Here is a 17,692-nt window from a genome sequence, read left to right on the forward strand (position 1 = left end):
CTTTATCTAAGTCACAAAGCAGTGTGAATTCTTCTTATACCCTTCCCCAATCATCTCTTGGGCCAGACAGTCTCGGTCTCGGGCCTAATTACCTTAACAGACCTGGACCTGGTCTCCCTGGACACCTTTTCCGGTCTCTCCTACATGGGGCAGCAACATTGGGCCTCCTAATATTACCTTCCTTACTGCTCTCAGATACATTCAGTAATTTTTTCCTGAATATGGGATAATATCTGAGAGCCCAAGACATTAATCAAGGACTTTATAATTTAACCTCAACTTTTTTTTCCATCTGATCTCACACTTCTCTCCAGAAAGAATTCCCAACCCAGAAATCAAGCTACCTAGTGCCTTGGAGTTCCCTGGTGGCTCAGCAGATTAAGGATCTGGCATGGTCACTGCTGTGGTTCAGGCTCAATCCCTGCCTCCAAAACTTCTGCATGCTACAGGTGCAGCAAAAAGAAAGAAAGGAAGAAAGAGAATCTGTGCCTTGAAGAGATAATTTAATGCACCTTCGAATTAATAGCCTTCCAATTTTGATTAAAATTAAATTTTATTTTCTATTAATTTATACCCTAATTAATTTCCATTATTTTTATATTTCTATGAATAATCATGAACATAAGTGGCATAACTTATAACAAAATAATAATTATTAAATTTCTATTTTCAGCAAATAAAGTTGAATACTGCAAAAGGTTCACTGATGAAATAATTTCTTTAAAAAATTAAAGTAAAAAAAAAATTTCCCAGCAAATTATTTTCCACTTATCTGAAGTGTGTGCTCTTTTTCTAGTTTTTCATTATTATTTTCCAAAACTTATGTCTTTGGAGGTATAATAAAAAGACTTAAAATCTAGATAAAATACACCACTTGCTCCTGCAAATGTGCATGAAATAGATTCAGAATTTCAGTGAGTATTGACTACAGCAAACCACTGACAAAAATAAATGACCAAAACAATCATCTATTAAGTATTTTGAGACTTTTTGTTCTTTTGTTTTATGCTATTTCTGCTCAGTTATGCTACCCTTTTCAGCAGGACCAGTTTATACTATAGCAGATTTGGGAGAAGGTCTATAGAACTGAGTGGTCCCCTAAAGCGTGTGTACAGTATTTTTGGGGTGTTTTTGCGCTACTTCTAATGTCCCACTCTGCTTCTGCTTTAGTCAGACAGGACACCCTACAGTTTTTCAAACATGCCATTCTCATTTCCAACACCACTGGGTTGTGTTTGCATGTCAAATAGCCCTTCTCCTTTCTCTTTGTGTGTCTTCCCATCTCTCCAGGAGATTTTCCCTAACTTGCTAATAGCCATTCTTACTTCTAAACACTCTTGGGTGGTCTTATCACTCACTTGGCCTTCCATCAAATAGTGTCTATTTTTTTTCCACAATGTGTCTCTCATGAGTGTAGAGTGTTGCTCACTGGTAACCATTGCCACCTATGTCCTTCTTGGCATTTCTTCTGTTTAACCAAACAACAGCTGTTCAGGATTTGGGGTGCCATGCAGTCTTTACATATCCCAGTCAATAGTATTGTATTGCCACAAGCATTGCTCCTGGGCTCACCAGTCAGCTATAAACCAGTGTCCTGCTTGTTATTCAGAATCCTACCATGTTTTTACCTTATTATTAACCACTGCTTACATATTGCATCCCCCCTCTGCCATTTACTCAGGAAAGTTGTACTCTTAGGAAAGTTGCTTAAGCTTGCTGCTGCTCCTTGGTACAGGGAAGATAATTATTAGCTTTTTCACAGGCTTGGAGTTAATTGGGTGAACACCTATAAAGAAATTAGTTGAGTGTAGGCACAGCGTGGGCACTAAATAGATATTTGTTATTATTTTTATTTACAGATGAGCAAGCTGTCGCTAATATAATTTTACTCACTTGCCACAAATTTCACAACCACTAAGCCATAGATCTTAAATTCAAACCCATGGTAGTCTGCCCCTAAAGCTTCCTCTCCTGCTACTTGCAGACTCCATGTTAATTAAGAATGGACCTGAGAGACTGGGTCACTTTGCTGTTTGGTAGAAATTGGCACACATTGTACATCAACTATAATTTTTAGAAATGTACAAGCAAAAAAAAGAATAGACCTGAGAGTTCATAGCTACTTGTTCACTGTTTCATCAGTTCTGCTTCAAAGAGGAGCCCATAACCATTTTCTCTGTCATCAAACATGCTTTCTTCATTTTGTTCTATTTTACTAGTCAGCCTAATTTTTGAATTGCATGGTGGTATATTTTGTTTTTGATCAATGAGCCTATGATTGTTTCTCTAGAGCTCACCAGTATATAACTACAATCTGCCTCAAATTTGTTATCACCCCTTTCCATTGTGCTTCCTGCTATATCCATGATCAGAAAAGTGACACTGTTATGAAGAAACTCTTAGATATCCATTTATAGAACTATCACAAATACTTAATATTTGGTATTTTAATATGAAACATTGTCAATGTTGGATATTCAATCCTCAGGTGTGCTTGAATAAGCAATTTAATAAATCAAAACACCTTGTCAACTTTACCTCTTTGATGGTGATAAGAATAGATGGCATGAAATTTCCCAACACCTCCTGGAAAACTTGTGAAGAACTCTGGGAAGAAAAATCTACTCAAATATTACCAGAAACTAGCCCTACTCTGATGTTCTCATTACAGTAGGGTCAATGAGTACAGCATAGATGCCTATTTGTGTCCATTTAATTTATCCTGACTTCAGCAATGACCTGAGCCACACCAGTGACAATGCCAGATCATAAACCCACTGAGCCACCAGGGAACTCCATGATTTCATTTTTGAAACAGAATTCTAATCAGTAAATCAATTAAGCAGAGGACACAAAAAATATAAATGGTACAAAGTAGTCGAGAAGGAAATGTATTTGAGAACCTACTATGTTCACTTTGTTAAAGGCTTTATATGGGTCATTAATAAACTTCTTGTCTTAGAAAGATGAAATGTGAGCATATGAAAAGAAATCTAACTGTATAAAGCAGTCAGTGTAGAGTGATAGAGTGAGGAAACCAGGAAGGTTAAGAGGAGTAAAGTTATGGGCTAACATCATCTTTGGGAAGTTCTCCCTGGTCTCACAGCCTTAAGGAACAATTCACTCATAGGAGAGTTCTCATCAATTTTGTGATCTCAAGCAAGTTATGTCCCTTCTTTGAGCCTCCATTTTCTTATCTGTAAAATTAGAATACTGAAATAAGCGCTCTCCAACACCCATTTTATTTTTAACATTCTAAAAATTGTCAATAGCTAATGAAGCAATTTATTCCAAATTTCCTTTTGTAGCAGATATATGACAATTTGTTATAGAGCTATATTAGGTAAATTCATCTACCAGTGAAGAATATAAGAATATTCTCAAAAGGGAAAATAAGAACGCCATCCACTGGTGTAAAATAATGCCTATCTCCTGCTTCCATTAATTACCAGCTGCTGCATCACCTACTTTCTTTGTAGAAGCCATTTTTCACAGTAATTAGCACCCTCTGAAAGACTATACATATGTATCATACACTCTAGAACATCACAGAGCTGTGCTTTAGGAGAGAGACCTTTCAACCAAATGGACCAGAAACCTTAAAAAAGGATATCATATCCAGAAGACAAAGAGGAGGCCACATCAAGAGGTAGGAGGGGTGATTTCATGATATAAACAACCCCACACCTCCTGGGTGGGAAGCCCCACAGACTGGAAACTAACTGGTTCACTGAGACTCACCTACAGGAGTGAGAGTTCTGAGCCCCACATCAAACTCTCACGTGTGGGGATCTGGCACTGGGAGAAAGAGCCCCTGGAGCATCTGGCATTGAAGGCCAGTGGGGCTTGTGTGCAAGAGCTCCATGGGACTGCGGAAGCGGAGACCCCATTCTTGGAAGGCACACACAGACTTTCACCTGCACTGGGTCCCAGGGCAAAGCAGGGTCTCGGTGGGAATCTGGGTTGGATGTGCCTGCAGTTCTTGGAGGACCTCCTGGGAAAGCAGGAGTGAATGTGGCTTGTTGTGGAGGAAGGACATTGGAAGCAAAGCTCTCGGGAATCTTCATCAGCTGCGGTTCTCTGGAGGGGGCCATTTTGGGAAAATCTGGCCCCACCCATCACTGCTGAGAAGCCCCAGGACAAACAGCAATCCAGGTGGGATCACAGCCCCGCCCCTCAGTAAACAGGCTGCCTAAAGACCCCCCCAGACACACAGCTGCCTCTAATCCCATCCAGAGACTAAGCCCCACCCAACAGAGGGATTAGAATCAGCTCCACCTACCAGGGAGCAGGCATCAGCCCCTCCCATCAGGAAGCCTACAGCAAGCCACTGTACCAACTTCAGCCACAAGGGAGGCAAACACCAGAAGTAAGAGAGGTTACAACTCTATTATCTGTAAAAAGGTCACCACGCCAAAAACCTATAAAAATGAAAAGACAGAGAACTATAACTCAGATGAGGGAGAAAGGAAAAACCCCAGAAAATCAGCTAAGTGATCAGGAGATTCTCAGCCTCCACGAAAAAGACTTTAGACTGTTGATGATGCAAGACATTGGAAATAAACTGGAGGCAAAGATGGATAACTTACAGAAAACAATGAGCAAAGAGATACAAGATGTAAAACTTAAACAAGAAGAGATGCAAAATACAGTAACTGAAATAAAAAATTCACTAGAAGCAGCCAACAGCAGAATACAGGAGGCATAAGAACAAATAAGCGAGGTGGAGGACAGATTAGTAGAAATTACGAATGCGGGACAGAAAAGAGAAAAAAGATTGAAAAGAAATGAAGAGAGTCTCAGAGAACTCTGGGACACTGTTAAACGCTCCAATATCCGTATTATAGGGGTACCAGAAGGAGAAGAGAGAGAGAAGGGAACAGAAAAAATATTCCAAAAGATAATAGCCAAAAACTTCCCTCACATGGGAAAGGAACCACTCACTCAAATCCAGGAAGCACAACAAGTACCATATAAAATAAACCCAAGGAGGAATGCCCCAAGACACATATTAATCAAACTGACCAAAATTAAAGACAGAGAAAACCCTGAAAGCAGCTAGGGAAAAGAAACAAGTAACATACAAGGGAACCCCAATAAGGTTATCAGCAGATTTTTCAGAAGAAACTCTGCAGGCCAGAAGGGAGTGGCATGATATACTTAACGGTGATGAAAGGAAAAAACCTCCAGCCAAGATTACTCTACCCAGCAAGGCTCTCGTTCAGATTTGAAGGAGAAATCAAAACCTTCACAGATAAGCAAAAGCTGAGAGAATTCAGCAACACTAAACCAGCCTTACAACAAATACTAAAGGAGCTTCTCTAGGCAGAAAAGAAAAGGCCACAATCAGAAACAAAAATACCACAGATGACAAGGCTCACCAATAAAGGTATATATACAGTAAAGATACGAAATCATCCATGCACAATTATACCACCAAAATCAGAAATCATGAGAAGAGGTGGGTACAAATGCAGGACACTGGAGATGAACTTGCAATTAAGAGACCAATAACTTAAAACAATCTCATGTACATAGAGACACTTATATCAAAACTTCAGAATAACTGCAAACCAAAAATCTACAATTGATACATAAACAAAGAAAAATCAACTCAAATACAACACTAAAGATAGTCATCAAACCAGAAGAGGAGAGAACAAGAAAATAAGGGAAGAAAAAAGAGCAACAAAAACAAATCCAAAGCAATTAATAAAACTGCAATTAGAATGTACATATCAATAATTACCTTAAATGTTAATGGACTAAATGCCCCAACCAAAAGACATAGACTGGCCGAATGGATACAAAAACAAGACCCATACATATGTTGTCTTCAAGAGACCCACTTCACTTCTAGGGACATATACAAATTGAAAGTGAGAGGATGAAGAAATTATTTCATGCAAATGGGGATCAAAAGAAAGCTGGAGTAGCAATACTCATAACAGACAAAATAGACTTTAAAATGAAGAATATTTTAAGGGACAAAGAAGGTCATTACATAATGATCAAAGGATAAATCAAAGAATAAGATATAACAATTTCAAATATCTATGCACCCAACATAGGTTCACCACAATATATAAGGCAACTGCTCACAACCTTAAAAGGTCAAATCGACAATAACACAGTAATAGCAGGGGACTTTAATACCCCACTTACAGCAATGGACAGATCATCCAGACAGAAAATCAATAAGGAAACACCGGCCCTGAATGAAGCATTAAACCAGATGGACTCAATAGATATTTATAGGGCATCCCATCCAAAAGAAACAGAATACACATTCTTCTCAAGTGCACATGGAACATTCTCTAAGATTGATCACATCCTGGGCTACAAATCCAATCTCGGTAACTTTAAGAAAATTAAAATCATATCAAGCATCTTTTCAAACCACAATGCTATAGGACTGGAAATCAACAACAAGAAAAAAACTGCAAAAAACACAAACACGTGGAGACTAAACAACATGCTACTAAACAACCAATGGATCACCAAAGAAATCAAAGAGGAAATTAAAAAATACCTAGAAGCAAATGACAACAAAGATACGACACTCCAAAACCTATGGGATGCCGCAAAAGGCATTCTAAGAGGAACGTTTATAGCAATACAAGCCCACCTCAGGAAACAAGAAAAAGCTCAAATAAACAAGCTAACTTTACATCTAAAGCAGCTTGAGAGAGAAGAACAGACAAGACCTAAAGTTAGTAGAAGGAAAGAAATCATAAAGATCAAAGCAGAAATCAATGAAATAGAAATGAAGAAAACCATAGAAAAGATCAATGAAATGAAAAGCTGGTTCTTTGAAAAGATCAACAAAGTTGATAAACCCTTAGCCAGACTTATCAAGAAAAAAAGAGGACTCAAATCAATAAAATTAGAAATGAAAAAGGAGAAGTAACAGTGGACATCACAGAAACACAAAGGATCGTTGAGACTACTATATGCAACTATACGCCAAAAAAATGGAAAACCTAGAAGAAATGGACAAATTCTTAGAAAAGTACAATCTTCCAAGACTAAACCAAGATGAAATAGAAAAGATGAATGGACCAATCACAAGAGCTGAAATTGAAACTGTGATTAAAAAACTTCCAACAAACAAAAGTCCAGGACCAGATGGCTTCACAGGTGAATTCTATCAAACATTTAGAGAAGAGCTAACATCTATCCTTCTGAAACTATTTCAAAAAATTTCAGAGGAAGGGATACTCCCAAACTCATTCTATGAGCCCACAATCACCCTCATACCAAAACCAGACAAAGATACCACGAAAAAAGAAAACTACATGCCTATTTCACTGATGAACATCAATGCAAAAATCCTCAACAAAATACTAGCAAACCGCATCCAACACTACATTAAAAGGATTGTACATCATGATCAAGTGGGACTTATTGGAGGGATGCAAGGGTTCTTCAATATCCACAAATCCATCAGTGTAATACACCACATTAACAAACTGAAGAATAAAAACCATATGATCCTCTCAATAGACGTGGAAAAAGCCTTTGACAAAATCCAACACCCATTTCTGATAAAAACCCTTCAGAAAGTGGGCATAGTGGGAACCTACTTCAGCATGATAAAGGCCATATATGACAAACCCACAGGGAACATCGTTCTCAATGGTGAAAAGCTGAAGGAATTCCCACTGAGATCAGGAACAAGGCAAGGATGGCTGCTCTCACCACTACTCTTCAACATAGTTCTGGAAGTCCTACCCACAGCAATCAGAGAAGTAAAAGAGATAAAAGGAATCCAAATTGGAAAGGAAGAAGTAAAACTATCCCTATTTGCAGATGACATAATACTATACCTAGATAATCCTAAAGACTCTACCAGAAAACTGTTAGAGCTCACCCACGAATTTGGCAAAGTCGCAGGATACAAAATTAATACACAGAAATTGATGGCATTTCTATACACTAACAATGAAAGAGCAGAAAGAGAAATTAGGGAAGCAATCCCATTTGCCATCGCATCCAAAAGAATAAAATACCTAGGAGTAAACCTACCTAAAGAGGCAAAAGACCTGTACTCTGAAAACTAGAAGACACTGATGAAAAAAATCAAAGATGACACAAACAGGTGGAAAGATAGACCATGCTCTTGGATTGGAAAAATTAATATTATCAAAATGACTATACCACATAAGGCAATCTACAGATTCAATGCAATCCCTATCAAATTACCAAGGACATTTTTCACAGAACTCGAACAAAATATTTTAAAGTTTCTTTGGAAGCACCAAAAACCCAGAATAGCCAAAGACATCCCGAAAAAGAAAAATGGAACTAGAGGAATCAGGCTCCTAGACTTCAGACTATACTACAAAGCAACAATCATCAAAACTGTATGGTACTGGCACAAAGACAGAAATATAGATCAGTGGAACAGGATAGAAAGCCCAGAATTCAAAAAAAAAAAAAAAAGGAGTTCCCGTCGTGGCGCAGTGGTTAACGAATCTGACTAGGAACCATGAGGTTGCGGGTTCGATCCCTGCCCTTGCTCAGTGGGTTAACGATCCGGCATTGCCCTGAGCTGTGGTGTAGGTTGCAGACGCGGCTCGGATCCCGAGTTGCTGTGGCTCTGGCATAGGCTGGCAGCTACAGCTCCGATTAGACCCCTAGCCTGGGAAACTCCATATGCTGCGGGAGTGGCCCAAGAAATAGCAAAAAGACAAAAAAAAAAAAATCCCAGAATTCAACCCACGCACCTATAGCCAACCCACGCACCTACAGCCAACTAATCTATGACAAAGGAGGCAAGAATATACAATGGAGAAAGGACATCTTGTTCAATAAGTGGTGCTGGGAAAACTGGACAGACACATGGAAAAGAATGAAATTAGAACACTCCCTAACACCATACACAAAAATAAACTCAAGATGGATTAAAGTCCTAGGTAGAAGACCAGACACTATAAAACTCTTAGAAGAAAACATAGGCCAAACACTCTCTGACATAAATGATAGCAACATCTTCTCAGATCCACCTCTTAGAGTATTGACACTAAAAACACAAATAAACAAATGGGACCTAATCAAACTTCAAAGTTTCTGCACAGCAAAGGAAACCCTAAACAAAACGAAAAGACAACCCACAGAATGGGAGAAAATCTTTGCAAATTAATCAACTGAAAAGGGATTAATCTCCAAAATTTATAAACACCTTCTGCAGCTCCATACCAAAAAAACAAACAACCCCATCAAAAAATGGGCAGAAGATCTAAACAGACAATTCTCCAAAGAAGACATACAGAGGGCCAAAACAGACATGAAAAGATGTTCAACATCACTCATTATTAGAGAAATGCAAATCAAAATCACTATGAGGTACCACCTTACACCAGTCAGAATGGCCATCATCAAAAAGTCTGCAAACAATTAAGTGCTGGAGAGGGTGTGGAGACAAAGGAACCCTATTATACTGTTGGTGGGATTGTAAATTGGTGCAACCACTGTGGAAAACAGTATGGAGATTCCTCAGAAAACTAAACCTAGAACTAACATTTGATCCAGCAATCCCACTCCTGGGCATCTAGCCAGATAAAACCATGACTTGCAAAGACACATGTACTCCAACGTTCACTGCAGCACTATTTTCAATAGCCAAGACATGGAAACAACCTAAATGTCCATCGACAGAGGAGTGGATCCAGAAGATGTGGCACATATACACAATGGAATATTACTCAGCCATTAAAAGGAACGAAATACCAGCATTTTTAGCAACATGGATGGACCTAGAAATTATCATGCTAAGTGAAGTCAGCCATACAAAGAGACACCAACATCAAATGCTTTCACTGACATGTGGAATCTTAAAAAAGGACAGACTGAACTTCTTTGCAGAACAGATGCTGACTCATAGACATTGAAAAACTTATGGTCTCCAGAGGAGACAGTTTGTGGGGTGGGGGATATGCTTGGGTTGTGGGATGGAAATCCTGTGAAAGTGGATTGTGATGATCATTATACAACTTCAGATGTGAAAAATTCATTTGAGTAATAAAAAAAAATAAATTAAAAAAAAAAAAAAAAAAGGAGAGAGACCTGGGCTTCTGACACTTGCATATTTGTAGAGAAGATGAAAAGGGAAAAAGATCATCCAGCATTTGGATAACTATTGGCTTTGCAATCAAGGTTACAACCCTCCAAGTATGAGAAAGCTTATTGCTGCGCTATTTGAGTATTAGCCTCTGTGGTCATCTTCAGACATACTGGTTTGTTTCTCCATATAATATGCGGAATTAAAGTATGAGAAGGGTGAGAAGGGTGGGGGAGTTAGGCAGGAGTCAAATCATGCAAGGTTTCATATGCAAAAAAAGTGGGAGAGTTAAAGTGATAAAATGAATGTTTTAGAAGGATCAGTGTGTTAGCAATTTAGACCTTGTATTGGGTGGAGAAACATTTGGAGGAAGAACAAACAGGAGGCTGTTCCAAAGATAAGGAAGAGAAAAGAGCTTGAACAAAGGATCCAGTACAGACAGAGGATTTGACAGATGTTAGGGACTAGGGTTGCCAATATAGAAAATAAAATACAGGACACCCAGTCAAATTTGAATTTCAGAAAAACAGTGAATAATTTTTCAATGAAAGAATATTTTAGGGACATAATTATATTAAAAATTTGTCATTTATCTGAAACTTGCACTTAATTAAGCACTCTATATTTTATCTGGCAATCCCACTAGGGAAGTAGAATAGCTGAGACTTGGAGACTTATTAGAAAACAGAATGAGAGATAAGCAGAGGGAGGAGAAGGAGGTTGAAGATGTTGTCCAGGTTTCTGGACCAAGCAAATGATGATACCACTCAGTTGGACGTGTCTAGCATGAGCAAGATGTTCTGGAAGAAAACGTAAACAATTTAATCATGGGCATGTTGAGTTTAGGGTGCTGATAGGACAATACAGGGAGAAATGCCTAATAGGCAATTTCAAAAGCTGGTGTGGAATTGAGAATAGAAGATAGGACCTGGAAGTATACATGCTGGGGGCACCTATAGTACCATCCATTGTTCTCTCTTTACCGAGGCCCTTCATGGGCACAAAGGTCTGATTACCAAGAGAGGAACAGTGAATAGGAACCTGTTGGGCATCAAGGAGGTGAGGGTATATCATACTGCCATTGCCCTTCCTCCTCCTGTGCCCTGTCCTGCTTATATGAGGACCTGGTTTGCAAATGTCACATCTCTGCCTCACTGAGACATGTCCTCCCAGATCCTCAGAGCCACCTTCAAGTCTAGAGAATGTGTTTTAGAAACATTCCCATTAGCATCTGGTAAAGTGCCCCATAACCAAATACATAAATACGTCTTTACTGAAATATATGACTATTTACAAATATCCCATGGCAAGTTCGGTCCAAGTTTTGCAACCCAATTATTTATGAAAAAAAAGTTTTGTTTTCAGAAACTTACGAATTTTAGAATTTCAGTTGAAGGATTATGAACGTTACTGACATCAGTGATGGCATAAATGAACAACTCCTTTTCACTTAGCCTCATTCAATGTTAGTCCATAAAGAGTCTCCTCCTCCTTTTTATATTTTTATTGTTATTTTTTTAACGGCCATATCCATGGCATAAGGAAATTCCTAGGCCAGGCACTGAATCCAAGCCACAGCTATGACCTACACCACAGCTGAGGCAACACCAGATCCTTTAACCCAGAGCACCGGACCAGAGACAAAACCTGCACCTCCACAGGGACCAGAGCCACTGCAGTCATATTCCTAACCCACTGCCCCACAGTGGGAACTCCTAATTGTTCTCTTTAATAGTATTCCATTGTATTGATATACTGTAATTGTATTACTCTATCATCCATTTATGTATATTTGTCTCTAATATTTATGTATATAATCAATGCCTCAATTAATAACTTAAATATATCTTTTTATACATGAGTGAGTATATCTCAGTCAAGTTTCTAGCAGTGGAATTACCATGGCTGGGGTCATGAATATTACCCCTTCACAGAGGTAGCACAACTTTAGTTTCAACTGCTACCAGCAGAGTATGAAAAGACCATTTTCCCCCACTTTCTTTCTGGAACATTTTGGGCCTATTTCCCTTCCCCTACTCTACAGATTCCCATGGGCTACGTGTCCCAAAGCTCTTATGTCAGAGGGTCTCAGTCAATGTAGGCAATGACAAAAGAACAGACGACAAGAGGAAGGAAAGCCATGGCATTTTCCTCCTTTTAGGAGAATATCCAGGTTTTGCGGGGCTTATGGCTTAAACATCCAAAAGTTCTAAGTTTCAAAATTATGAATTCAAATTAGACACAAAAATATGTATTTAGAATGTAAAAAGAAGATGCAAACAACTACAATTTTTGAAAACCTTACAAATATCACAAGATTGTTAATTAATATTTGCATATAATTACCTATCAAACATGTTTAATATTTGCTCCTTCTATATTTTTGGCTGCCTACCATTCAAATTCCTCCTTGTATGACAGTTATTTTGTGACTATTTCTATGGCAAGAATAAAAAGATAAATCAATTTTTCCTTTATCATAGTTGATCAAAATTATTCAATTACCGATAGTTTAAAATATTTCATTTTCTCCAGGTGGAGCAAGATGGTGGAGGAGTCAGAGGTCGCGCACAGCTTCTCCCACAAACACATCAAAAAAACACATCTACATGTAAAACTACTTGCACAGAACATCACCTGAATGCTGGAAGAAGAACATAAACCTCCAAAAACAGCAAGAAACTCTCGAAATAACTGGGTAGCGCAAAAGAGAGAGAAAAGGCATCAGGCCGGGACTAGCATTCCCAAGAGGGAGCGGTGAAGGAGAAAAGGAACCCACCTCCTGGGAAGCCAGCTAACCCACGAAAGATCGGCTGAGTCCGAGGGACCTCGAAGTCGCGGAGAAAAGCGGAGCAGCTGGACTGAGAGCCGCAAAGCAGAGTGAGAGCTTCACGGATCAGCGGAACCACCTACCGGAAACCACAGCCTGAGATGTTCCAAGGGCGGCTGGGCGCTGAGACGCAGTCTCCGAAGGTCTTTTCAGGGGAGAAAACTGGGGATGGGAGAAAACTGGGGATGGCATGGGGGGCTAAGGAGCAGAGGGCCACGGGCTAAGGAGGGGAACACCTCAGCAGAGGGAACCCAGGAGAAGGTCTGGACGTGCAGGAGAGGCAGGGCGCCATTGTTGGGGAGGGGAGTGGAGGAGGGGCCGCTGCCCTAGGAAACTCCCTGCACCTGAGCGCGCATGCCCCGAGGGCTTAGAGGGCGGGGCGGCTCTGCAAGGCTATGGGCTGGGAGAAGCTCGTTTAAGGGAGATTACACCAATCTTGTGCAGGCTGCGGGTGGCCAGGCACCTATTGTGTGGGCTAAGGGCATAAGAGGGCTAAGTGAGACAAGGTGCCGCTTGCATGATCCACAGGTGGCAGGAACAAACTGTGGCAGTCATCTCAGAGGCCAGAGGGAGGCGTAGCTTGCCACCACCGGGGGGCCCGTGAGTGGGCTCCTCCAGCGACCCCAGTCACCTCAGGGGTTGGAAAAAAAGAAAAAAAGAGGGCATTGCAACCAAGCACCATACGCTGTTACTCTCACTGCCCTGGGAACACATCATCCTGTAGCTGCCACTGCCAAATGCTCTGGGTGACCCCTAGACACTTGGTGAATGTCCTGTCCCAAGACCCTACAACTAGGAGCAACTGCTGTAGCACCTCCTGCATGGGCTAAGTGGGACAGGGTGCTTCTTGTGTGGTCTGCAGGTGGCAGGGGCAAACCATCACAGTTATCCCTGATTCCAGAGGTGGGCATGGCCCACTGCCATTGGAGCTATCTGAACAAAAATCACTTGCAGCCCCATTCACCTAAAGGGCACCCCTGAGGAGGGCATTGTGACCAAACACCACCTGTTGGTGCTCTTGCACCCCTGGAAACACACCCGCCCTGCTGCTGCCACTGCCACTGCCATACGTTCTGGGCAGTACCCACATGCCTGATCTCTGTCACTTTCCAGGATCCTGCAACTAGGAGCACCCTTTACAACAACTCATATGTGGGCTAAGTGAGACAGGTTGCTTCATGCATGGTCTACAGGTGGCGGGGGCAAACCACAGCAGTTATCACTGACTCTAGAGATGGTCATGGCCTGCTCCCAAAAGGGGTCCCTAAACAGGCACCACCTGTGGTTCCAATCACCTCAGAGGAGGGCATTGCAATCAAACACAAGCTGTTTTTGATCTCAGTCCCCTGGGAACTCACGCACCCTGCTGTTCCTACTGCCAAATGCTCTGGTCACCTTGAAGATCTGCCTAGAGCTTATTACCACTTCCCAGGACCCTGCAACTACGAGTAGCCTGTGCCACCTTCCAGCAGATCCTTGCTGCTATTGAGAGCCCAATGACCAGGCACTGACTGCTGGCCCTACCCATTGCCTCCTTCTCCTTGAAAACACACTGAGCATCCTGGGAACAATAGCCTGCTCACACTGAAGAAAGAGACAGCAAATATTCAAATTCCCACACCAAAAATAAATAGTAACCCCACCAAAAATACGAAGAGGTATTCCTGCATGGAAGTAGCCTTATAAGACTACAGTTTGGCTTCCCCAAACTCATAGAAAAAGAAAAACATAAGGAAGATGAAGAAGCAGAGAAACATTCCCAGTTGAAGGAACAGGAGAATTCACCTAAAGCAGACAACAATGAAACAGACCTCTGCAGTCTGACAGACAATGAGTTCAAAAGGGAGGTATTGAAAACACTGAAGGAATTTAGAGAGGATATAAACAGTAATGCAGATTCCTTTAGAAAGTAACTAGATAATATAAGGAGGAGCCAAGAAAAGCTAGAAAATTCATTTGCAGAGATACAAACTGAGCTAAAGGCAATAAAGAGCAGAATGAATAATGCAGAAGAACGAATTAGTGATGTGGAAGATAAAATAATGGAAATCACCCAATCAGGAGAGCAGAGAGAAAACCAAATGAAAAAACATGAAAGCAATATAAGAGACCTATGGGATAATATAAAGCAGGCCAATCTACATATAATAGGAATTCCAGAAAGAAAAGAAGAAGAAAAGGGGATTGAAAATATATTTGAAAAAATTATGGCTGAAAACTTTCCAAATCTAAAACATGCTGAAATCAAGATACATGAAGCAGAGAGGGCCCCAAACAAGCTGAACTCAAACAGGCCCACACCAAGACATAGTATAATAAAAATGGCAAAAGTTAAAGAGAGAATTCTAAAGGCAGCAAGAAAAAAGCAAAGCATTAATTATAAGGGAACCCCCATAAGGCTATCAGCTGATTTCTCTATAGAAACACTACAGGCCAGAAGGGAATGGAAAGATATATTTAAAGTGCTGAAAGGAAAAAATTTGCAACCTAGAATTCTCTATCCAGCAAGAATATCATTTAAATTAGAAGGGGAAATAAAGAATTTCTCCAACAAGCAAAGGCTAAAAGAGTACAGCAATACTAAACCCATTCTAAAAGAAATACTGAAAGGGCTTCTCTAAATTAAAAAGAGAGAGAGAGAGAAAAGAGAAAAAGAAGAAGTAGGATGGAGGAAACCACAATTGGAAAGCAATCACTTAAGCCAACATACAGATCTAAACATGATGTTTAAAAAAAAAAAAAAAAGACATCAAAATCATACAATATGGGGAAGGAAAGTAAGAAAATATAGATTCTTTTTTTTATTGTAATGATGTGTTTGAGCCTATATGACTATCAGGCAAAAGCAAGCAGATATAGGAAGGGCTTAACATGCTTAAAAAACAGGGCAACCACAAATCAAAACCAAACATTACATTCACAAAAACTGAAAAGAAAAGTACTCAAGCATAAAATAAATGGAAACCATCCAACCGAAAAAAGAAAAGAAGAAAAGAGAAACATAGAATCAACTGGAAAACAAGGTTTAAAATGTCAATAAATACATATCTATCAATAATCACCTTAAATGTCAATGGACTAAATGCTCCAATAAAAAAAGAGTGGCAGATTGGATAAAAAAAAGCAAAAAACTTAAATCTGCTGCCTACAAGAAACTCACCTTAGAGGAAAGGACACATATAGATTGAAAGTGAGGGGATGGGAAAAGATATTTCATGCCAATGGACAAGACAGGAAAGCAGGAGTTGCAATACTTGTATCAGACAAAATAGACTTTAAAACAAAGGTCATAAAGAAAGACAAAGAAGGACACCATTTAATGGTTAAAGGATCCATTCAAGAAGAGGATATTACAATCATCAATATATATGCCCCTAATATAGGAGCATCCAGATAACTACAACAAATATTAACATATAAAAGGAGAAATGGAAGGGAATACAATAATAGTAGGAGACTTTTAACTCCCCACTCACATCCATGGACAGATCCTCTAGACAGAAAATCAATAAGGCAACAGAGATCCTAAAAGATACAATAGAAAAGTTAGACTTAATTGACATTTTCAGGAAATTACATCAAAAAATCAGAACATACATTATTCTCAAGTGCACATGGAACATTCTCAAGAATTGATTACACACTGGGGCACAAAGCTAACCTTAACAAATTTAAGAATATAGAAATTATTTTAAGTAACTTCTCTGACCACAATGGCATGAAACTAGAAATCAACCACAGGAAAAGAAACGAGAAAAAACTTACTACATGGAGACTAAACAACATGCTACTGAAAAGCAAATGGGTCAATGAAGAAATTAAAAAATACCTCAAAGCAAATGATAATGAAGACACATCCACTCAAAATCTATGGGATGCCACAAAAGCAGTGCTCAGAGGGAAGTTCACAGCAATACAGGCCTTCCTCAAAAAAGAAGAAAAATCTCAAATCGACAAATTAACCCACCATATAAATGAATTAGAAAAAGAACAAACAAAACCTAAAGTCAGCAGAAGGAAGGAAATCATAAAGATCAAAGGGAAAACAATAAAATTGAGATTAAAAAAAAACAGTTGAAGAAATCAATAAAACCAAGAGCTGGTTCTTTGAAAAGGTAAACAAAATTGACAAACCTCTGTCTAGATTCACCATGAAGAGGACAGAAAAAACCCAAATAAATAAAATCAGAAATGAAAAAGGGGAAGTCACAACAGATACTACAGAAATACAAAAAACCATGAGAGAATACTATGAACAATTGTATCCCAACACATGTGACAACCTGGAAGAAGTGGACAACTTTCTAGAGACTTATGGCCTGCAAAAACTGAATCAAGAAGAAATAGATCACAAAAAAAAAAAAAAAAAAAAAAAAAAAAAAAGGGAGTTCCTGTCGTGGCGCAGTGGTTAACGAATCCGACTAGGAACCATGAGGTTGCGGGTTCGGTCCCTTCCCTTGCTCAGTGGGTTAACGATCCGGCGTTGCCGTGAGCTGTGGTGTAGGTCGCAGACGCGGCTCGGATCCTGCGTTGCTGTGGCTCTGGCGTAGGCCGGTGGCTACAGCTCCGATTCAACCCCTAGCCTGGGAACCTCCATATGCCGCGGGAGCGGCCCAAGAAATAGCAACAACAGCAACAACAACAACAACAGACAAAAAAAAGACAAAAGACAAAAAAAAAAAAAAGAAGAAGAAATAGATCAACTGAACAGACCGATCACTAGAAATGAAATTGAATATGTCATAAAAACACTCCCTACAAATAAAAGAACAGGACCAGATGGCTTACAGGTGAAATCT

General features: G+C 39.7%; 1 long non-coding RNA gene across 4 annotated transcripts in view; it reads right to left on the minus strand.

Moving 5' to 3' along the window:
* Positions 1-13,748, minus strand: part of LOC102166536 — a 51,187-nt gene extending 37,439 nt beyond the window's left edge. For all 4 annotated transcript variants that reach the window (XR_002344157.1, XR_002344156.1, XR_002344158.1 and 1 more), the window contains exon 1: positions 12,843-13,748. This is a non-coding gene — a long non-coding RNA (uncharacterized LOC102166536). The remainder of the gene's footprint in view (positions 1-12,842) is intronic.

This window comes from Sus scrofa, chromosome 5 (assembly GCF_000003025.6).
Source record: "Sus scrofa isolate TJ Tabasco breed Duroc chromosome 5, Sscrofa11.1, whole genome shotgun sequence".
Classification (NCBI taxonomy): Eukaryota; Metazoa; Chordata; class Mammalia; order Artiodactyla; family Suidae; genus Sus; species Sus scrofa.